General features: G+C 44.4%; 1 protein-coding gene and 1 long non-coding RNA gene across 6 annotated transcripts in view; one reads left to right on the top strand and one right to left on the bottom strand.

Moving 5' to 3' along the window:
- The window catches only part of LOC137350649 (CUGBP Elav-like family member 4), an 856,190-nt gene that overhangs the window by 349,533 nt on the left and 482,949 nt on the right, over positions 1-23,708 (top strand). The window lies entirely within an intron of this gene.
- LOC137350650 (uncharacterized) overlaps positions 21,016-23,708 on the bottom strand; it is a 30,039-nt gene continuing 27,346 nt past the window's right edge. Inside the window, exon 3 of the long non-coding RNA XR_010969469.1 lies at positions 21,016-21,109. This is a non-coding gene — a long non-coding RNA (uncharacterized lncRNA). The remainder of the gene's footprint in view (positions 21,110-23,708) is intronic.

Raw genomic sequence — 23,708 nt, 5'->3', positions numbered from 1 at the left:
ACTCCTTCCAGCTGAAGCAGTGATTTGCTTGTACTTGCTTCAGTTTAGCATACTGTAAGTCTTTTCTTCACCTTCCCCGGAGCCTCTTATCTCATTCGTATAATCTGGAGACCAGAACTGTGCAGTCTTTTTATTCATCCTCAGGATGTATATGTTGTTGGTATTTTTGATTTTCCACAACTAAGAGGCTCGCTAGGTCACTTCAGAGGGTAGTCATGAGTCAACTACGTTGGTGTGGGTCTGGAGTCACATGTAAGCCTGACCAGTTAAGGACAGCAGGTTTCCTTCCCTAAAGGACATGCGTGAACCAATTGGCGTCATATGACAAATTGTTTCACGGTCACTTTATTCCAGTTGGTTGTCCAGCTACTCACTTGTGCCAAAGTTGTGCTGTACTAATTTTTCTGTGGTAAGAGGCAGATTTTGAAGATTATTTCAGCGAACAACTTTGAAAAATACACATCCAGCACAGACCGGGAATGAGTTGAGACCTAGTGACATTGGTCAAATGTTAGATGTGAGATTTTCAGTCATGAAACCTATACCTGATTTCTAGTCTAGCAGCCAAAGCACCAACATGCTGTGATTGTTTTATGGGTCACCAAGATCAGTATAATGCCATTGATGCGTTAAAATAGAAAAGGCTGGCAGATGCACAGCATTTGAAGAGTAAAGACGGGTAAATCTTTCAGATGTAGACCCTTTGTCAAAACCTATATACATTCCTTCCTCTTATTTCTTTCCTTTTTGTATCTCTCTATCTTCTATTTTCTGTCTCTCCTCTCACAACCTACCTTACACTGAGATTTGCAGACATTTTTTTCTCTTGTTCTCCTTAAAGAAAGGTTGAGAGGAGATTTGATAGAGGTGTTCAAAATCACGAGGGGTCCAGACAGAGTAGACAGGAAGAAACTGTTCCCATTGGTGGAAGGGTTGAGAACTGAAAGACAGTAATTTTAAAAGTGATTGGCAAAAATGCATCATAGGTGACAGAGCAAAAGCTTTTTTTACGCATCGAAGGGTTATGATCTAGAATGCACTGCCTGAAAGTGATGGAGGCAGATTCAATTGTGGCTTTCCAAAGGGAATTGGGAAAAAGAAATTGCAGAATTACGGGGGAAGGGCAGAGAAATGGGAGTAGCTAAATTGCTCTTGCAGAGAGGCCGGCACAGGCTTGATGGGTCAAATGGCCTCCTGTGCTGTAACTATTCTGATTGTTGGAGAGTGAGACAAAGAGAGAGATGCTCATGAAGGCTAGGCTATCCCAGCATTCCTGGAGGCAGTGAAAGCCCTCTAATAAAAGCACGACTGTTTTAGAGTACAGGCTATGGTTACCATGCCATCAAAGCCAATCTTTTGTTCTGCACACTCTCAAGCAAGCAAAATCAAGACAACTGGTGGGAAATACAGGCAAACAAGCATTCAATCAGAATCCCCAACAGGACAATGTTTCCCATGTGACACTTGTGTTAAATACACAAGAGTTGGTTTATCTACATTATAAAATTGCTCCCTTTTTCAAACTGCTTTCATTAGTCAGTACTATGTAATTACATTCTTGTAGTTGATTGAGCTATGAGAAAGACTGTGATGGAGTATATCTAGGATCTATAATTATTCTTGATTACAACAGTATCAGCCCAGTATTCATGACATCCAGTGTTGGAAATACAGTTTTAGTAACAATTCTCCTTAGCATGTGAGACTCCACAAAATAAACAGAGTGCCAATATTTCACACTATCAGTACTGGCCTGTTAAATGCTGGTGGGACGAGGCCATGGGCAGATCTTCTGCTGGACACCATGGCTGTATCAAAGTATTCTGGCTCATGCCTTCCTTGGGAAATCCTGCCTCCTGACACAGGTTTTGTTATGGGCTCACGAAAAGCCACCAAGTACAGGAGAGAGCAGGTAATTGATGCTGAAGGCATGTAGTTGCGTTCCAGAAGACGGTGTGAGATGAGGGAACAGAACGAGATTCATTAATCATCCAAAGCAATGGCACCTTCAACAATGCAGCACTCCCTCGTGATTACACCGCAGTAGGAGTAGGAACATATAATACGGTGCGAGGTTTTTCCCATAACCTTCTCACCCAGAGGTGAGAGGGCTAGTAATTGAACCAAGTGGGTATACATTTGGTCAAAAATAGCAGAGAAATTTTTTGAAATAATAACGGCATAAATGCTTTCGGCAATGATTAAGGAAGCTAGCTATCGCTCCAAATTCTTTTTAAGCTTGGTTTCCTATTGTGTTTGAAAAGGAGAGGGTGTTAGTGACGGAAAATGTACTTATTATGAGAGCCATTTAGTAGAAAAAAAACTTTCCCAAGGCTCAGTATGACCTGGATTGAATGTACTACAGGCACTGTGTGGCTTTTCTACAAAATGCTGACAAGGGTGCTTTTGCTCAGCTGTAACCTCTGAAGGAACCCCCCTGTGTTGCGTTAATGTGACATTTCTCTCTCATATGCATATAATATTCATGCCTCTCAACTCAAACGAGATTGGCACCAATTAGCCTGGTTCAGTGCTCCTGGCGCCTCTCCACTGGGAGCTTGATTGAAAGTGCGGAGACCTTTTTGTACAAGATAATGTGGGAGGTTACATGAAAAGGGCAGCGTTGCATCTGGAGAGCAGGCTGAATTTGTGTAACAGTGTGCACGCTGATGACCCCAGTTCGGAGCGGCCATATTGGTTGTGGCCACGGTTTCATTCGCCACAAGGGCTTGAAATATGTTTCACTGCAATAAATGTCTTGAATTGAAAAAACTTTCATCAGAAGATTTATGCCCACCCCTTTATTTCTTTGTCCTTTTATTTGCTCCCACCGTGAATGTTTATGATGACATGTGCCAGATGGTTATTTGATCTCCTTTCCAGCAAGGAACTATGGAAAGAAACGAAAGACTTGCATTTGCATTGCATCACTCACCACCTCAGAACATCCCAAAGTACTTTGTAGTGAATTGAAGTCCGATTGAAGTGTAGTTATTGTTGCAATAGAGGAAACGCAGCCGCCAATTTGCGCACAGCAAGCTCCCACAAACAGCAATAACGTAACCACCAGATAATATGTTTTTTTAGTGATGTTGCTTGAGAGATAACTATTGGCCAGGATACTGCTCCTCTTCAAAATGGTGCCATGGGATTTTTCAGGTCCACTTGAAAGGGAAGAGAGGACCTCAGTTTAACATCTCATCAATTCTGGCAAGGGGTGCATGTTGGAGATTGGGGGGGCTATCATATTTGGTTAGCTCCTGACCAGTGCAGCTTCCTGCTGGGATTGTGGAATTACCCCATTGGTGTCAAGGGAGGCAGTAGGACTCCATTACATCCCTCTACTGTCCATCCTTCGTGTGGGAGCTTAGCTGCTCCCTACTTTCATCTCTGGGCACAGCATTTGCCCACAAGGGGAGGTCAAATAAAGTTGAAAACTTCTAACAGCATATATGAGCAATCACTGTAATAGAACCAGAGAGAAATGATGGCACAGAAGGAGGCCATTCAGCTTGTCTTGTCTGTACCGGCCGAAAAAACTAGCTGCCCAATCTAATCCCACCTTCCAGCACCTGGTCTATAGCCTTGCAGGTTACAGCACTTCAGGTGCATGTCCAGGTACCTTTTCAAAGAATTGAGGGTTTCTGCCTCCACCACCATTCCTGGCAATGAATTCCAGACACCGACCACCCTCTGGGTGAAAAAGTTTTTCCGTATGTCCCCTTTAATCCTTCTACCAATCACCTTAAATCTGTGCCCCCTGGTAATTGACCTCTTGTTAGGGGAAACAGGTCCTTTCTGTCTACTGTCTTAGGCCCCTCTTAATTTTGTATACGTCAGTTAAGTCACCCCTCAGCCTCCTCAGTTCTAAGGAAAACGACCCTAACTTATCCAATCTTTCCTCATAGCTGCAACTTTCGAGTCCTGGCAACATTCTTGTAAATCTCCTCTGTAATCTCTCCAGAGCAATTATGTCCTTCCTGTAATGTGGTGACCAGAACTGTACGCAATACTCCAACTATGGCCTAACCAGCTTTTTACACAGTTCCAGCATTACATCCCTGCTTTTGAATTCTATACCTCGGCCAGTAAAGGAAAGCATTCCATATGCCTTCTTCACCACACTATCTACTTGTCCTACCACCTTCAGAGACCTGTGGACATGCACTCCAAGGTCTCTCACTTCTTCTGCTCCTATCAATATCCTCTTGTTTATTGTGTATTCCCTCCCTTTATTTGCCGTCCCCAAATGCATTACCTCACACTTATCTGGATTGAATTCCATTTGTCACTTTTCTGCCCACTCAACCAAACCACTGATATCATTCTGGAGTCTACAGCTGTCCTCTTCACTATCAACTACATGGCCAATTTTTGTGTCATCTGCAAATTTCCCAATCATGCCTCCCACATTTAAGTCCAAATGATTAATATATACCACAAACAACAAGGGACCCAACACTAAGCCCTGTGGAACACCACTGGAAACAGCTTTCCATTTGCAAAAACATCCATTGACTACTACCCTTTGTCTCCTGTCCCTGAGCCAATTCTGGATCCAACCTGCCACATTCCCCTGTATCCCATGGCCTTTCATTTTACTGACCAGTCTGTCATGCGGGACCTTGTCAAATGCCTTACTAGAATCCATGTAGACCACATCCACTACAATACCCTCATCAATCCTTCTTGTTACTTCCTCAAAAAAAAACTCCATTAAGTTTGTAAGACATGACCTTCCCTTAACAAATCCATTCTGACTATCCCTGATTAATCAGTGCCTTTCTAAGTGGCAGTTTACTCTGTCCCTCAGAATAGATTCTAACAATTTACCCACCAGCCTATAATTATTTGGCCTATCCCTTACACCCTTTTCAAACAATGGTACAACGTTCAAGGACCTCCAATCGTCTGGTACCTCTTCTGCGTCTAGTGAGGATTTGAAGATGATCCTCAGCGCATCTGCTATTTCCTCCCTGGCTTCCTTTAACAACCTGGGATGCAATCCATCTGGCCCTGGCGATTTATCCACTTTCAAGGATGTCAGACCCTCTAGTACTTTTTCTCTTATTATGCTTATCGTATTTAATATTTCACACTCTTCTTTAACTACAATGTCTACATCAACCCTCTCCTTTGTGAAGACAAAGACAAAAAACTGATTTAGAACCCTGCCCACATCTTCTGCATCCACGCATAAGTTCCCTTGTACATCTCTGATTGCCCCTACCCATTCCTTAGTTATCCTCTTGCTCTTAATGTACTGATAAAACATCTTTGGGTTTTCCTTGATTTTATCTGCCAATAATTTTTCATGTCCTCTCTTTGCTTTTCTAATTTCCTTTTTGACTTCACCCCTGCTCTTTCTATACTCTTCTAGGCTTTCTAAAATATTAAGATTTTCGTGATCATCATAAGCTTTCTTTTTCTGCTTTAACTTATCCTGTAAGCTTCCAGATAACCTGGGGGCTCTAAATTTGGCAGTACCACCCTTTATCTTTGTGGGGACATGCCAACACTGTGCCTGTAGTATCTTGCTTTTGAATGCCTCCCACTGGTTTGCCATTGAATTTCCTTCAAGGAGCTGTATCCAGTCCACTTTCACCAGGTCACTTCTCAGTTTTCTTAAATTTGCCTTCCCCCAATGTAGAACATTTACCCCTGTTTTACCTTTGTCCTTTTCCATGATTATGCTAAAACTCACTGTATTATGGTCACTATCTCCGAAATGGTCACCCACTGTTACTTCCTCCACTTGCCCAGCTTCATTACTGAAGACTAAATCTAGAATTGCACCCCCTCTCGTTGGGCTTCTTATGTGCTGGCTAAAAAAGTTCTCTTGAACGCAGTTCAAGAATTTTGTCCCCTCTGTGCCCTTCATACTGTTTGGATCCCAGTTGATATTAGGGTAGTTGGGGTAATGATGCCAGTCACACCATTTACCACCCTGGTAAAATTAAATGCAAGACATGTCCCTTTAAGGGTAGACCAGTAAAATACTATTAAGACACATGCTGTGGCTTTAAAGAGCTGAGGTGATATTTTTGGATCATTGACATTATTTAAAATAAATGTTAACTCCTGCTTAAAAATAGCGCACAAGGAATGTGGTATGAGTGCCTTAAGCAATTGTACATTAAGTTCACTGATTAAAAAGAATATAATTCTACGGTGTGTAGATTCTGCATGTTCCACATTTTCAGGCTCACAGCTTGGATTTGGGCCAAGCTTTGCTGTATGACGTCTCCCTGTTAGCCCCCAAACATTGCTAACTTCAAAGCGCTGATCTGCATTAACTCTTTTCCAGTATTCTGCCAGTTTCGAGTTAGTGATGGGAATTTTCTGTCTAAAAGGAGGAAGGAACTTGTTACCCTAAGTCACTGCCCACCTTTTTTTTTACCACATCTGTCAGAGATTCCAGTTGCAATGAGCATGGGTGAATGAATTTCCGAACATTTCCACCCGAGCGTTATTAGCCCAGTTGGAAAACAAAAGGAGAGCTTGAACTATAAAATGGTTGTGACCCTGTCGGATTATTATGGAGGACAGTCAATAGTGTGCATGTGCTATGTGAGTGGGCTTGCAAGAGTTTCCCACATTCCAAAGTGTAGAAACTGTTGGAATCAGAGTATAGAATGCTACAGAACAGAAAGAGGCCGTTCAGCCCATTGAGTGTGTACTGGCTCTTTTCAAGTGCAATCCAGTTATTTCCATTACCTGCTTTTTCCCTGTATCCTGTCATGGTCCTGTAGTTTTTTTTTCAGAATATGCGATTTGCCTTTAAGGCTTGCAAGGGATCAGTATTGCTTTAAGAACCAGCAAGCCTCAGGAGGTATAGGAAGGTGCATTTTCGTTGCCTTAGAAACAGCCATTTGGAGGCTGCGATTCAAAGGGTGCATTCTCGTTACCATAGATACAACCTCTGGGAGTGAGTCTCATGCGATACATTTGTTACAATTCAGTTTTGAACTGGCTTTTTAGTTGAAGACAGTTTGCTGTAACAGAACACGGACACAGCTGTGATGACAGCACCTGGCAAAATAACTCTCAACCATTTAAACGGAAGGAAGAGGATTTTAGTCTGTTTAATTATTATCTCTCAAAATTCCAGAAAAAGTCAAGCCGACAGAGATCTCTGGTAATTTAAATTGAAGAAAGGAAAGTTAGACTGTGACAATCTTTTATCCCTCAAAAAATTCTGAAGTCAGCTTGATTCTATCGAATGTGTTTGCAAGTCATTAATTGTTGAAATTCGCTGGAGAAGGAAGCATCACTTACTGTTGGAATTAGACACTATGGACTGTTCTACTGTGAAAGAACCTTTTTTCCCCATCGGACGGCTGTGAGGACTTCAAGCAACATTGGGCTGTAAATTTGCAAGGACACTTAATTGTTTCTGTTATAAATGTTGTTTATATCTTCATAGTGTTTAAGAACTTAGTTCTACTAATTAAAGAGTTAATTTGTTTATTTAAAGACACCTGGTTTGGTTAGCCTCATTCGAGGGGTTAATAGAGGGTACAATTTGGCTGGGTCTTTCTTTAATTTGGAAAGTTTTGAATGATATGTTAGCCGATCTGTGGAGCGATGGAATTGAATTAACAGTGCATTGGGCCCACCACAATCAGAATTGTATATTTTGATTGGGGGCTTTGACTGGAGCGGTCGGTCGTAACAATCCCTGCAACCAATTTGCGCACAGCAAGGTCTCAAAAACAGCAATGAAAGGATGACTAGATCATCTGTTTCAGCAAAGTTGCTTTCAGCTGCTATACCTCATTAAATGAATTCTATTCTTTTGAAGTTGGGAACACAGTACAATGAAATGTGCATACAAGACTCGGAACACAGCTTGGTGTCAGCGCGAGAATGATGCCAGGCATTAGTTTCTTCGAAATCCTCATTTTTCTTCTTCTGTGAGACACTGAATGCGCTGCCAGATTTAGATAGTCCCTCCTGTCGCTACTGTGTCATGATCAATTAACGTTGTCACAGGGACACAAGGCTCCATGCCTCTGCTTACCTGTCAGGTTCGGCAGCTGCTTTTCTTCTGTGGTTTTACTGCATTCTTTATTCCCTCTCCCATCTCCCTCCTCCCCCCACCCCCAATTCCCTGATCCCCAGATCCCCACAGGATGCGGGTTCAAGCTGCGATAAGTAATCAATGGCGACCCAATCATTAACCCATAAATGATTAATGAATCAACTTCACGTTCTAGTTCACTAATGGTAGCCATTGATCAAAAAGTTTTGTTGTGTCGAAAATAATGGCTCTCAACGTGCACCTGTTAAAATAGAAGCCTGGTGATATATTTGCTCTCGAATTTTCCCTTCTGCTCTCCTGAAGACATTGTCTCCCTTACTCCAATCCCATGGGAAGAGATGGACCTCTACTTACCATGGTGGGCATTTTTCACATGTGCACTTTGGTTGTATTAGCATCGCCGGGGGTTTAATAATGATCTGCCTTGAACTATTAACATACAGTGGGAGCTGAAATTGCACTGCACAATATCAGTAATGCACGTATTAACATGTTTATACGAAATCCCTTTGCCTTTTGTTTGGACGAATCCCTTGGGTTTAATGGTTGAATTCAAATAGTATTTTTATATTTGTTCTTCCAATGTGGACAATCTTGGCATGACCTCTTTTAGTGCTTCTCTTAACAGAATGGCTGGACAAGCTAGTTCAGAAAGTATTAACTAAGAGCCAGCACCAGATTGTGACACTGAAACATGTGGAACATCCCAAAGCGCTTTACAGCCAATGAAATACTTTTGAAGTGTCGTCACTGTTCTATTGTTAGAGCAAACGTGTCAGCCAAAATGTATACAGCAAGGCCCCATACACAAAAGTTAGATTATGTGTTATTTCAGTGATGTTGATTGAGGGATAAATATTGGCCAGGACTCTGGGGGAAACTCCCCTGCTCTTCTTCAAATAATGCCATAGAACCTTTTACATCTAACTGGGAGGACACACGGGGTCGCAGTTTAACCTCTCATCCGAAAGACAGCACCTCTAACAGGAAAGGTATATGGCATTATGGGGAAAAAGCAGGGGAGGGGAACTAATTGAAGAGCCACATGGACTGAATGCCTCCTTCTGTGCAGTATGATGCTGGATGTACATACTGAAGTTTTAATTTTACACTAGCCAAGCTGAAGGAAAACACTAAATATCTTGTTCAATATATGAGCAACCTGAAACTGTGATGCCCAGGCAGTTTACCAATGAGACTGTTCCAGTGGACGAGATGGATTGTCATATCACCATAATGAGTAAAATTTATAGTCTATGTAACGTTGGATTGATGCAAGTATTCAGATTTCATGTCAATGGAAGTTAGGTCCTTTGTAACTGACTCAATGAAAGCAAGTGAGTCAGTAGCTTTAATGCTGATTTACTTTCCTTCATCAGATTCTGCTGACTCATTAAAGGCCTTAAAAATAATTCTGCTTTTGTCAATGAGCAGACTTTCTGTAGTAACTGTATCAAGTGGCAGTTAGAACAAGCCCCCAAAAGTTAATATTCTCCAGTGTTTAGAAGAATGAGAGGTGATCTCATTCGAAATTATAAAACTCTTAGCGGGCTTGACAGGGTAGATGCTGAGAGGCCGTTTCTGCTGGCTGGAGAGTCTCGAACTAAGGGTCACAATCTGAGGATAAGAGGTCAGTCATTTAGCAGTGAGTAAAGAGAAATTTCTTCACCCAGATGATTATGAATCTTTGGAATTTTCTATCCCAGAGGGCTGTGAATGCTGCATCGTTGAGTATATTCAAGACTGAGATCATTAGATTTTTGGGCGCTAAAGGGAATTGAGGGATGTGGGGATCAGGCAGGAAAGTAGAGTTGAGGGAGAAGATCAGCCAATGATGGAGCAAGCTCTGGACTGTATGGTCTACTTTTTCTTCTATTTCGATAGTCTCAACCAAACTCCATTATGGCAAGGGAGAGCAATGGAACCACCCATGGGGCAAAAGTAATGTTAGCCTCTGGATTTGACACGCAATAGCACAGAACATTTTGCAGAGGATTGATTGTGTTGACAATTGTTTAAAGATAGGAGGCGGATATATTTAGGTTGTCATTGCACTTTCAAATAATAGCAAATCGCAGCAGCAGTTTTTAAGTCCTGTCTACGAGGCGCGTTTTCCGTCGCTGTGACCCACCATGTTCACAACATCTTGGGATCTTTTACACAGGCCAGCGCTCGAGATAGCACTTGTACTGGAAATTAATGTCGCTGCAGGCTCCACTCACATGAAGGTGTCATATTTCATTTGATTTAGTTTGTCAACTTAGTTGGAGTGCTTCAACATTTAAATGTTAACATTTTGCAATGCACTGCAGGCAGGTTTGCTTGATGTTTCATCATTAAAATTCTAACTTTAGTCAGCATTATATTAAAATGGCAGCGTTTTCACAGGAAAAGGTGTTTGGTGGAATTAACTGTTTGTAAGCGTGTATGTGGGATAAATTCCATCAAAATTAGTCACAGATTGTAAAACAAAAGCGAGACAAAGTAAGTCTGGGCGGCGCAGTGGTTAGCACCGCAGCCTCACAGCTCCAGCGACCCGGGTTCGATTCTGGGTACTGCCTGTGCGGAGTTTGCGAGTTCTCCCTGTGACCGCGTGGGTTTCCGCCGGGTGCTCCGGTTTCCTCCCACAGCCAAAGACTTGCAGGTTGATGGGTAAATTGGCCATTGTAAAAATTGCCCCTAGTGTAGGTAGGTGGTAGGAGAATTGAGGGAAGGTGGGGATGTGAGAAGGAAAATTGGATTAATGTCTCTTTCTCTTTGGTCTCCTTGTCTCGGGAGACAATGGGTAAGCGCCTGGAGGTGGTCAGTGGTTTGTGGAGCAGCGCCTGGAGTGGCTATAAAGGCCAATACTAGAGTGACAGACTCTTCCACAGGTGCTGCAGGTAAAATTGTTTGTCGGGGCTGTTACACAGTTGGCTCTCCCCTTGCGTTTCTCTCTTTTTTCCTGCCAACTGCTAAGTCTCTTTGACTCACTACACTTTAGCTCCGCTTTTATGGTTGCCCGCCAGCTCTGGCGATCACTGGCAACTGACTCCCACGACTTGTCATCAATGTCACAGGATTTCATGTCGCGTTTGCAGACGTGTTTAAAGCGGAGACATGGACGGCCGGTGGGTCTGATACCAGTGGCGGGCTCACTGTACAATGTGTCCTTGGGGATCCTGCCATCTTCCGTGCGGCTCACATGGCCAAGCCATCTGAAGCGCCGCTGACTCAGTAGGGTGTATAAGCTGGGGATGTTGGCCGCCTCGAGGACTTCTGTGTTGGAGATACGGTCCTGCCACCTGATGCCAAGTATTCTCCGGAGGCAGCGAAGATGGAATGAATTGAGACATCGCTCTTGGCTGACATACGTTGTCCAGGCCTCGCTGCCGTAGAGCAAGGTACTAAGGACACAGGCTTGATACACGCGGACTTTTGTGTTCCGTGTCAGTGCGCCATTTTCCCACATTCTCTTGGTTAGTCTGGACATAGCAGTGGAAACCTTTCCCATGCGCTTGTTGATTTCTGCATCTAGAGACAGGTTACTGGTGATAGTTGAGCCTAGGTAGGTGAACTCTTGAGCTACTTCCAGAGCGTGGTCGCCAATATTGATGGATGGAGCATTTCTGACGTCCTGTCCCATGATGTTTGTTTTCTTGAGGCTGATGGTTAGGCCAGATTCATTGCAGGCAGCCGCAAATCTGTCGATGAGATTCTGCAGACACTCTCTTCAGTGTGAGATGTTAAAGCAGCATCGTCAGCAAAGAGGAGTTCCCTGTTGAGGACTTTCCGTACTTTGGACTTCGCTCTTAGACGGGCAAGGTTGAACAACCTGCCCCCTGATCTTGTGTGGAGGAAAATTCCTTCTTCTGAAGACTTGGACGCATGGGAGAGCAGCAGGGAGAAGAAAATCCCAAACAGTGTAGGTACGAGAACACAGCCCTGTTTCACGCCACTCAGGATAGGAAAGGGGTCTGATGAGGCGCCGCTATGCTGAATAGTGCCTTTAATGTAGGATTAGTATAAATGGGTGGTTGCTGGTCAGCACGGACTCGTTGGGCTGAAGGGCCTGTTTCAGTGCTCTATGACTCTAAAACTTATTTGTCTAATCTTGCCACATTGCAAGGCCCTCAACACAAAATGAATGATTTTTAAATGTATTTTCTATTATGTAGGCAAATGTGACAAGATTACACCTTTTGTACACAGCAAGCTTCCACAAACAGCAATGAAATAACTGACCAGGCAATCTGCTTGTCATGGTTTTGGTGGAGGGAGGGTTTTGGCCAGGACCCCGGGGTACCTCACTGCTCTGCTTGCATGTCTGTTCACGTCACACTCCAGAGACTTGAGTACATCATCCAGGCTGGCACTCCAGTACTGAGAGAGTGCTACACTGTCGAAGGTGCTACCTTTTGGATGGAGATCAAACTGAGGCCATATCTGTCCCCTCAAGTGGATGTAAAATTTCCCACAGCGCTACTTTGAAGACGAGCAGAGTAGTTCTACACATTGTCCTGGCCAATATTTATCCCTCAACCAACATAGAATAGAATCATACAGCATGAAAGGAGACCTGTGCCCAGGTCTTTGAAAGAGATATCGGGGCTGGGTTTTACCATGACCCCACGATGTCGGGCCCTGTGGAGGGGGGAGGGGTGGGAGCGGACGATGGTTGCAGCAGAGGCCCGCCATGGGGCTGATGCCAGGAGGGCCCGGCCCGATCCTGCTGGCGGCGGCAAGGCTCCGTGGCAGTACCCCCACCACCTCCCCCCCCCCCCCACCCCATCCCCCCTGCCGCTGGGCGACGGGACATGGATTTAAATATTTAAATTAATAAGATGAATAAATTTAACGCAATCTCCGTTGTGGCGGCCGGCACTCCCACGTCTTCAATTTCCTGTCTCGAGAAAGCAGATGTGACACTGGTTGGGGGGGGAGGAGCTAATATTTTTACTGCGGTGGTGGGGGGGTGCGGGGAATGGGGTCAAATAAGCATCATCAGTGTAGCTGATGATGGGAAGGGATGCACTTTCAACTTTGTGCAGTCTGTGTGGGGGGTGGAGGTCAGAGTTCAATGGTAAGTGTTTTGGGGGTGAAGGGCAAAAACCTATTGTAATTTTTATTGGGGGTTGGAAATGGGTGTTACAATTTTATTTAGTAAATTTTGGGATGGGTTCACTTTAAAAATTCTAATTTACGAGCAGGCTGGCTGCCCTTTAAAAAGGGCGCCAGCGCCTGTGCACAGACAGCTGACACTATTGCCAGTGGCGGACAACCCGCCCCCTCCACGTGATTTTGGGGGGGTGGCCTGCCCCAGCCATTTAAATGAGCTGCCACGCGGGAGATTGCGGTGCCTCTTTGGCCTGCAGCCCACGCGTGCGGGCCGCCATTTTTTGAGCTCGCCGCTGGGAGTGACGGCTGACTCTTAAAATCCAGCCCGTAGAATTAGTTCTACTCCCAGGCTCGTTCCTCATAGCCCTGCAAATGTTTCCCCTTCATTAAAACAATTGGCCAGGTTACTACGTCATTGCATGTTTGTGGGAGCTTGCTGTGCACCAATTGGCTGCCAGCTTTCCTACATTACAACTGTGACTGCACTTTAAAAATACAAAATGAAAATACAAGATTGGCTGTAATTGGCTCCGGGACATCCTGAGATCGTGAAAGACGCTATATAAATGCAAGTTCTGTCTAAACCTTTGGAGTGCTCCCAGTTCTGGATGCCCACATTTTTGTGCAGCCAACATTAACGATAAAATAAACTCAGGGATTCACTTAGACCAGGTGAGTTTTACCATACTGGGTCTTGCTGAAGGCCAGCTGTACTGTATCTGTTGGGTTCATTCGAAGGTTGCTGATATTTGCACAAGACTTGAGCACTGGAGCCAGTGGCACATAACCCTATAGGAAATCAGTGTTGAAATAATGCAACAGGATTGGTTCACTGTCTCATCTGAATGAATGGCGCTTCTGACTGTGCAGCACTCCCTCAGTACTGACAGCCTAAATAATGTGCTGAAGACTCTGGAGTGGGGCTTGCGCATTCTGAGTTGGACAAGAATGCTCCCAAACTGATCCCTGACAAAAGTTGCATGCAGTTTTGTCTTCCTCTTGAAACACCAATAAGTAGTTTCACAAACAATGGCGTCCCCTTTAAAACCAGATTGTGTGATTAGTATGGAAAATATGATATTGGTGTATCCATGTGGGTTCCCAACAAAATTAAAATGGACACCACTTAAACCTCTACTGCCAGTAAAGTTGTGCTCTCTTATTTTCTGCAGGATTAGTCAGAACTGACCCTAACATCATGTGTACATCTCATTTTGGAAGATCAAAATTAGTTGCCAAATTGTAGTCAATGAGTTAGTTGAAATGTTTAAACAGAATTGGCAAGGGACCGATTACACTTTCGTATTTGAAGTCATTCCATTCAACAAAATAGGTGCCTTATTGCTGTCACGTATAGAGGCATTAGATGTAGGGTGACTCATGTAGCAAGAAATTTGTTCTCCTTCAGATCTGCTCAGAAGCTACAATTTCCACTCACTCTGCTAACTGGGCAGCAGATTATATTGTAGGCAGCGAGTGTCAGAATTCACAGGGTTCATTGTGGAAAGTTTGCACTTACACAAATTAGATAGAGTTTCGTTTTTGTATTTCAACTTTTCTGCATACAATTAGCAAGGTAGAATGCCACTTTCTTTTAAACAGGGAAAAGTGTAGGTTTAAATGGGGAATAAAATGTAGGATGCCCGGGGACAGTTCTAGGAGCTCAGATCCTCCGTTTTCCAATTACCAATTGCTGCTTTCCTGAAGGTGTTAATTGTTGCAGGGGTTAGCCTCTTCCGATACTTTTGGTCCTCTGGTATCAGTGCGTGTTTACCTCCTCCCCCCTCCCTACCAGTGTTGCGCCTCGTTTCCCTGGACAGGGATCCGAAGGCGCGGGAGTGCCGACCACCAGGCTGAAGATCGCAGCAGGACATCAGGAGGTGATGTAAGTCTATTTAAATTAATTAATTTAATTGATTTAAATATTCAAGTTATGGTCCCGTCACCCAGCGGCAGGGAGGCCTCCACATGCCTCGTCACCACCGGGAGGATCGGGTCGGGCCCTGCTGGCGTCAAGGTCCGTGGCGGGCGTCATCTGGGGCCATCTTCAGGCCACCCCCCCCCACTGCCATGGTTCCCGACATCGAGGGCTCCTTAAAATCCAGTCCTTTGATGGAATTTTACCGGCCCCAGGGTGATGGGATGGGAGACGGGGTGGGGGGACGGGGGGAGATGGGAAAATAGAAGGGAGCCACTTCGGAATGACTCCCCAATGCAGTCCCGTCACCGGAAAAGTTTCCCACTGGTGGGACTGACTGCAGCTCAGCTGCCTGCTGACTGAAGGTGGGCTATCAATTCAGATACTTAAAGGCCTGATTAAGGACGATTTTCCTGGGCTGTTGGCATTTTTCCAGCAGTGAACTCTTCCCCCTGCCCCGTTGCACAGGGAGGCTGCCAGCTTCATGGAGGTGGCCCCCTGTGGCTTCCTTGTGGGGTGGGGCCATCAGAGCCAGAGGCTTCATGGCCCAGGGAGGGGCCGTCGGCAGAAAAGGCTGCACTGTTGGCCCAACACTGCCGCTAGAGTGGTTTCCCCTCTGTTCGCTGGGGCCTGCCTGGGTGGCCCATCAAAAAAAAAGTTATGCCCACCCTTCTGAGGGTGCCTCCAATTTGAGGTGCCCTCATGTTCTCTCGCTGGCGCTGTCGAGGCTTCAGAGCTGCCAGCCTTCTGATTGGACCGGCAGCGTGGAAGGCTCACCTGCCATCCTTAATTGGACCACCTCCCCTGCCTGCCAGCGCTTCATTACCTTCTCCTGGCAATATTGTGGGAGAGGTTCCACCTCACGCCCATACAGACCTCCGACCCATAAACCGCTCCGACAACGGGGACCTCCGCCATTTTGGAAAATTCTCGTCCAATAGGTCCCTTTTCCACTCCCTAACTCAGGTCAGTTGTAGCCTATGCTTTGCTCCAGTTGAGGTCAATTAACTTGCTACCAATAGGGAATTAATCTTGGAACTATGCACTCCAGTCCTGTGCAATGTCATGCAGTCCATTTGCTCACTGAACCATATGGGATGCTGTTGAGTGCTCTATGTCTTATGCAGGTTCACTCCTTCCTTCTGCAATCACCTGTGCACTGTTGTACAGAAGGAGTGTAGACCTGAAGAGAGAGGAAAAATATAAAGGAAAGCGAAACGGCAGGCCTCTACCATGGCACTATCTTTGAAATGCAGGCTTAGAGGAACAGGAGTTCATCCCCTGCTGTTCAATCTGTGTCCTAACTCCATCTATCCACCCTTGTTCCTTAACCCTCACACCCTTGCCCAACCAAAGAAAATCTGTCAATCCCAGTTTTGAAATTCTCTGTTGACCCCAGCCTCAGTGGGGATTTTATTGTACTTGTTTCACTAAATATGCTGTAGTCATTTAAAACTAATTCATTAAATATCTGGCTTCACTAGTCAGAGGTCTTGCTGGAGAACCTGAACATTATTGTTCTTTTTCTTTCAAAAAAAGTTACAGATAGTTCGAGCTCCGCAGTCTTTTTTTCACTTTGAAAAATATTGCCATGGAATTATGGGCGGCGCAGTGGTTAGCACCGCAGCCTCACAGCTCCAGCGACCCGGGTTCGGTTCTGGGTACTGTCTGTGCAGAGTTTGCACGTTCTCTGTGACCGCATGGGTTTCCACCGGGTGCTCCGGTTTCCTCCCACAGCCAAAGACTTGCAGGTTGATAGGTAAGTTGGCCATTGTAAATTGCCCCTAGTGTAGGTAGGTGGTCGGAGAATAGTGGGGATGTGGTAGGGAATATGGGGTTAATGTTCTCTTTGGCCTCCTTATCTCGAGAGACAATGGATACGCGCCTGGAGGTGGTCAGTGGTTTGTGAAGCAGGCCAATTCTAGAGTGACAGGCTCTTCCACAGGTGCTGAAGAGAAATTTGTTTGTCGGGGCTGTTACACAGTTAGCTCTCCCCTTGCGCCTCTGTCTTTTTTCCTGCCAACTACTAAGTCTCTTCGACTCGCCACATTTTAGCCCCGCTTTATGGCTGCCCGCCAGCTCTGGCGGATGCTGGCAACTGACTCCCACGACTTGTGATCAATGTCACAGGATTTCATGTCGCGTTTGCAGACGTCTTTAAAGCGGAGACATGGACGGCCGGTGGGTCTGATACCAGTGGCGAGCTCACTGTACAATGTGTCTTTGGGGATCCTGCCATCTTCCATGCGGCTCACATGGCCAAGCCATCTCAAGCGCCGCTGACTCAGTAGTGTGTATAAGCTGGGGATGTTGGCCGCCTCGAGGACTTCTGTGTTGGAGATACGATCCTGCCACCTGATGCCAAGTATTCTCCGGAGGCAGCATAGAGCAAGGTACTGAGGACACAGGCCTGATACACTTGGACTTTTGTGTTCCATGTCAGTACGCCATTTTCCCACACTCTCTTGGCCAGTCTGGACATAGCAGTGGAAGCCTTTCCCATGCGCTTATTGATTTCTGCATCGAGAGACAGGTTACTGGTGATAGTTGAGCCTAGGTAGGTGAACTCTTGAACCACTTCCAGAGCGTGGTCGCCAATATTGATGGATGGAGCATTTCTGACGTCCTGCCCCATGATGTGCGTTTTCTTGAGGCTGATGGTTAGGCCAAATTCATTGCAGGCAGCCGCAAACCTGTCGATGAGACTCTGCAGGCACTCTTCAATGTGAGATGTTAAAGCAGCATCGTCGGCAAAGAGGAGTTCCCTGATGAGGACTTTCCATACTTTGGACTTCGCTCTTAGATGGGCAAGGATGAACAACCTGTCCCCAGTTCTTGTGTGGAGGAAAATTCCTTCTTCAGTTCATGTAGGATTAGTATAAATGGGTGGTTGTTGGTCAGCACAGACTTGATGGGCCAAAGGGCCTGTTTCAGTGCTGTATCTCTAAATAAATAAAATAAATTCTCGAGGTTTGATGGTGGGTGCAAGGTTTTGGAGCAATTCGTGTGAGGGGACAGGTGGCGAATGTAACATACTTGATGAAATTTGAGTGCATGTTGCCGTCATCATTCTCCGTGCAATCTCCACCCGCTATACCACCCTCTGCTTCAAATTTGGAAATAGAAAAAGAGGGTTTTAAGTAAAAGCAGCATTTAGCCATTTAAATCCAGGTAAAATAAGTGGTGAAAAATGAGGTTTCAGTGGAGGATAACAAGGTGGAAAAAAAGCTGAAAATTGGGAACGAGCAAATGAATTCTGGAAACAAAGTGGTTAATATTCCAATTTTTAAAAAAATACACACTCCCACAAATATTTTTGTAAGTTAGACAGAGAATTGTATTTGGGAAATAAATACTCCAGCATAATCCCATTATGGAACCTAATCCTGCGGGATTTCTTACTTAAAAGTCCAGACAATGGTGAGCGTCCCTGCGAAATGAAAAAAAATATAGATTCCACGATGATAAATTCATGCTGCTTTTTGTTCCAAACAAAATTACGTGGAGTCTATTACTTGATTTAAACTTCAATGGGGTTTATCTATAGCAAACAGAAGTCTCTTAGGACTATTTACATTCAGGCGTTTAGCGGAATAAATGAATTTTTTTTTTCAGAAACATTTGAATGATAAGTTAAGTAAAGAATAGAACTTGTTTCTAAATGTATTGCGAGGTATTATCTTCTGGCATGTTGATGATCCCTTTTGCCTAAATGTGACATTGAACTTCTACATTAAATTCTCTCTTTCACTGACTACAATTCTGCAAAGGATTTACTTACTGATTTGGGGAAAAAAAATCAAATAGATAAGGCCAGGGAATACACAATAAGTGGTAGGATACGGAAAAGTGTAGAGGAGCAGAGGGACCTTGGAATGCATGTGCACAGATCCATGAAGGTATCAGGGCAGATAGGTAAGCTGGTTAAGAAGGCATACTAGATACTTTCATTTATTAGCTGAAGCGTAGTATATAAGAGCAGGGAGGTAATGCTATAGCTGTACAGTTAGGCCCCAGCTGGGCTACTGCATACAGTTCTGGTCACTGCTTTACGGGAAGGATGCGATGGCACTAGAGAGTGTACAGAGGAGATTTATGAGGATATTGCCAGGAATGGAAAATTTTAGCTTTAAGTAAAATTGAATAGGCTGGGTTTTTTTTCCTTTGGAACGGGGCTGGCTGAGGGGAGATTTAATTCAGGCATATTAAATTATGAGGAGCTTAGGTAGAGCGGATAGGAAGGATCTATTTCACTTAGCAGAGAGGTCAGTATCCAGGGGGCATAGATTTAAAATAATTGGCAGAAGTATTAGGGGGAACTTTTTTCACCCAGTGGGTGGTGGGGGTCTGGAAGTCAATACCTGAAAGGATGGTAGAGGCCGATCCCCCATCACATTTAAAAAAAAAATACTTGGATATACACTTGAAGTATCATAACCTACAAGGCTATGGACCAAGAGCTTGAAAGTGGGATTAGGCTGGTTAGCTTTTCTTCGGCCAGCACAGACATGATGGGCAGAATGGCCTCCTTCTGTGCCATAAATTTTCTGTGTTTCGTGATGTCAAGGTTCAATGCTTCACTGTACCTCAGTGTGTAACCCTTTCATTCAGAAAGGTACAGTGCTTGCTCATCTTCACTGCTCACTGAGCATATGCACCCACCATCTCCCTTGATCAGTCCCTTGATTGGTTTGGGAGCTTGATTCCCTGGCACCTTTTTGCAGCATGCTCCTCCATCTGACTTCCAGCTTGCCCTTCCAGCTGACACTCAGCTCACTTGCAGCCCACGCACTCATGCTAGAGCTGATAGACCTGTTCAAAGAGCAGAGTAGGGGAAAATCACACGAAAATCATGCTTTAACCAGAAAATTGCCCCTGGCATTGCCCATGGTCAGTAGATGAATATAACTTTTTATTTTTAGTCGATATTTATAGGTAGATATATATAATAAAATATATAGAGAGAGAGATCGATATGAGATGGCAGCTGAATTGGTCGGGAGATTTAAACTCAATTCTTGGAGCTACCTAAAGGCAAAAACTTGTTCTGGATTGTGACTGTTTACGTGTCAAAATTCAATGGGAAATGTTGAAAGCAATTTGCAATGGTATATATTTACTGAAAAGTGTAACCAAAAATCGTGACAACAGAAATGAGGTCCGTGGACAGGAAGTGCACATGATATGCCAGAATTTCTTATATCTACATGATTTCCTTTGGCGTGATACATGGGATATCAAGATGTAGTGTGGTCTTCAGCTTAGAAGCTTGAGGATAATTAAGAAAAGAAGTAATTTGGTCCCTATTTTAAAATCACACATTCTCGTGTTTTCCTGTTTCCATGGTGAATGCTTCTGTCCCCTATTTATAATGGAAGTATTGCCTCTGTAAACTTTCTCTGCTGTAAGTAGACTTTCCTGTCAGTGATGATGTTGCAGCCCCTCCTCTGGGGGGAAGGTGCAATTACAGTATGACAAACTTACTTAAGCATTTAGGCAGCTTTCATTACAAATGCACACCTAGGAATTTGTGATGGGAAATAGATATCTTATACAGTAATTTAGAAATTCTGGTTGCTATCAGAAAAATGCATTGAAGCTTCCAGAGATAGCTGAGTAGGACGAATGTAACATTAATATTAATAGTATTCTGAGTATGCTAATAATAATTTAAATAAAGACATTTAATATTAGGTTTCCCTTGAGTATGAGTTCCATTCAAGAAAAATTGTAATGAATAATCTTTTTGCAGTCTATTTCTGTTGATGTGTTATATCAGACCTACCTGTACAGATGTGCAGGTACATGTTTTTGCTTGAAACCCAATGTCCTGACAACATCAACAGACGGACTGGCTTTGAGGAATTACTGAGCCCGACAGTGAAGGGGACCTGCATTAACATCAGCAGATACGCTCATTAACCCCATGCTACTCCCGCGATTGTATCATTTCCACTCTGCATGTTAATTTCTGCTCACTTGCTCCGTTGGACTCGACCACTTTTCATAACTGGTACCGCTGATCATATCATCAACTCTCACCGTTCAAACTAAAATAGTAAATGGAAAGACATAATAAAGGATGTTCAAATTGATTAAAAGTCTGAAAATAAAAATATGGACAGATATATTCCCTCTCTTAAACTCTGATTACCTGTTTGCATGTGACATCAAAGCAGCAAATCAACTTTGGTAAATATCAGAGATGAATCTGCTCATTGTGATAGTCGTTATAAATGTCTTAGTGCAACTGGTGGAAATTCCTCTCACTGTTATTTTGAAGTACTGCTAAGTTCAAAGTACTTCAAAGTAATGTACGACGGAACCTAAGGGTATGACAGCATTATTATTTTTTTTTTAGAGATACAGCTCTGAAACAGGCCCTTCGGCCCACCGAGTCTGTGCCAACCATCAACCACCCATTTATACCAACCCTGCAGTAATCCCATATTCCCTATCACCTACCTACACTAGGGGCAATTTACAATGGCCAATTTACCTATCAACCTGCAAGTCTTTGGCTGTGGGAGGAAACCGGAACACCCGGCGAAAACGCACGCGGTCACGGGGAGAACTCGCAAACTCCGCACAGACGGTACCCAGAATCGATCCTGGGTCCCTGGAGCTGTGAGGCTTCAGTGCTAACCACTGCGCCACTGTGCTATGGTTAGGGTACTGAATTAGCAACCCACAAGTTAAGATTTTGAAACCCACCTTGGGATTGTAAACATTGGATTTGATAAATCTTGTAACAAATGGAGTGGCCAGACCATGAAAGCCCCTGGATTGTCATGGAAACTCAACCGGTAACCAGCCTCACAGCTCCAGTGACCCGAGTTCGGTTCTGGGTACTGCCTGTACGGAGTTTGCAAGTTCTCCCTATGACTGCGTGGGTTTCCGCCGGGTGCTCCGGTTTCCTCCCACAGCCAAAGACTTGCAGGTTGATAGGTAAATTGGCCATTGTAAATTGCCCCTAGTGTAGGTAGGTGGTAGGAGAATGGTGGGGATGTGGTAAGGAATATGGGATTAATGTAGGATTAGTATAAAATGGGTGGTTGTTGGTCGGCACAGACTCGGTGGGCCGAAGGGCCTATTTCAGTGCTGTATCTCTCTATGACTCTATGACTAGGCCATTCAACTCCCCGTTCGCTATTCAGTCAGAACAGGGCCGATCTACACTTCAACTCCATTTCCCCGTCTTTTCTCCAGATCCCGCGATACCTTTTCCCAACTAGAATGGATCGATCTCAATCTTGTAAGCTTCAGTTATCCCCTGGTCCCTCAGTCTTTGGAAGGAGCGAGTTCCATTTCTATGCTTTCCACATTACAAAAGTGACTACACTTAAAAAGGAATGTTTGGGGACATCCTGAGGTACTAAGCAGGTGCTATAGAAATGCAAAGGCTTTTTGTTAACTACCCTTCAGACAAGCTGAAGAAATGTATTGGTTAGCTTTAAATGCCCCCTGAAGTGTTCTGACAGGTCACTCAATTGCCCAACAGGGCAGCTCGGGATGGCCAATAAATAAACAGTCGCCCACATTGCCCACATCCTGAGAACAAATTGCAAAAATGCAGTTGCCACTGAGAATATTTTCATCCCTCCTATTGGTAGTATATTGTTTTATTTTCCTCCCTTCTGATTCTCTTCCCTCCTTACCTCTGGCAGGGACCAAGTCTTGCTGGGGCATGATTCATGGCTATCGTCTTTCCCTCCCTATGTTGCCAGGTGGCTGTGCCATCAGTTTACATGACCAAACGTCGTCCTGCCTGCAACTGACAGGTACACTTTCCATCGGTGTGGGCGATGGGGGTCACTGCCGGCATTGTTAAGTATCAGGCGAGGACAGGATAAAGATCACGATGAGCCAGAGGGCACAGCTTTAAGGCGATTGGTAAAAGAGGCAGTTGCAACATGAGGAATATCTTTTTTTTTGCGTGACGCGTGGTTAGGATCTGTAATGCACTGCCTGATAGGCTGGTGGAAACAGATTCAACCATGTTCAAAAGGGAATTGGGTGAATACTTGAAGGAGAAAAGAATCGCAGGGATCTTGGGAAAGAGTGGTGGAGGGGGTGGCGAGGGACTAACTGGATTGTTTTTTGAAAGAGCTGGCATGGACTCGACGGGCCAAGTGGCCCCTTTCTGTGCTGTACTATTCTATGGTTCCATGATTCCTGGCCCAATTGCCCCACTCAGCCCACTGAAACCCAACTATATTGCCCTTATTCTGACTCAGGCACACAGAATCGAAGCCGGGATCAGTTTCCTTTTTCCCAAACAGTTTCTATATAATTTTGTTCCTTTGAGTCTCCGGCTCAGTGGCAGGGAGATGATTTGCTTCAAACGGTCTTCCATATACTATTATTCTATACTAATTACATGTATTCCCAGGTGAGAAAAGCACAGTCAGGGCCAACCATGCAGTAAATACTGCAGTGCCTTATTAGCAAGCGACTTCAAAAGCCATCTTCACTGGGCTAAAAAGAGAAATTCTTGTTGACATAAAGCCTATTGGAGAAGCTTTTCCATTCCTCCCTCTCTTCCCCCCTCCCCCATACTTGTGTTTGTAGTGGGAGATGGTAACTTTGTTAAGAACCAGTTGAGAGCATGATAAAGCAAAGCAATTGCACGCAGCTTAATTTGACAAT

This window comes from Heterodontus francisci, chromosome 35 (genome assembly GCF_036365525.1).
Source record: "Heterodontus francisci isolate sHetFra1 chromosome 35, sHetFra1.hap1, whole genome shotgun sequence".
Taxonomy (NCBI): Eukaryota; Metazoa; Chordata; class Chondrichthyes; order Heterodontiformes; family Heterodontidae; genus Heterodontus; species Heterodontus francisci.
Note: the sequence above shows the minus strand (reverse complement) of the source record. Positions and strands in the feature narration are given on the sequence as shown.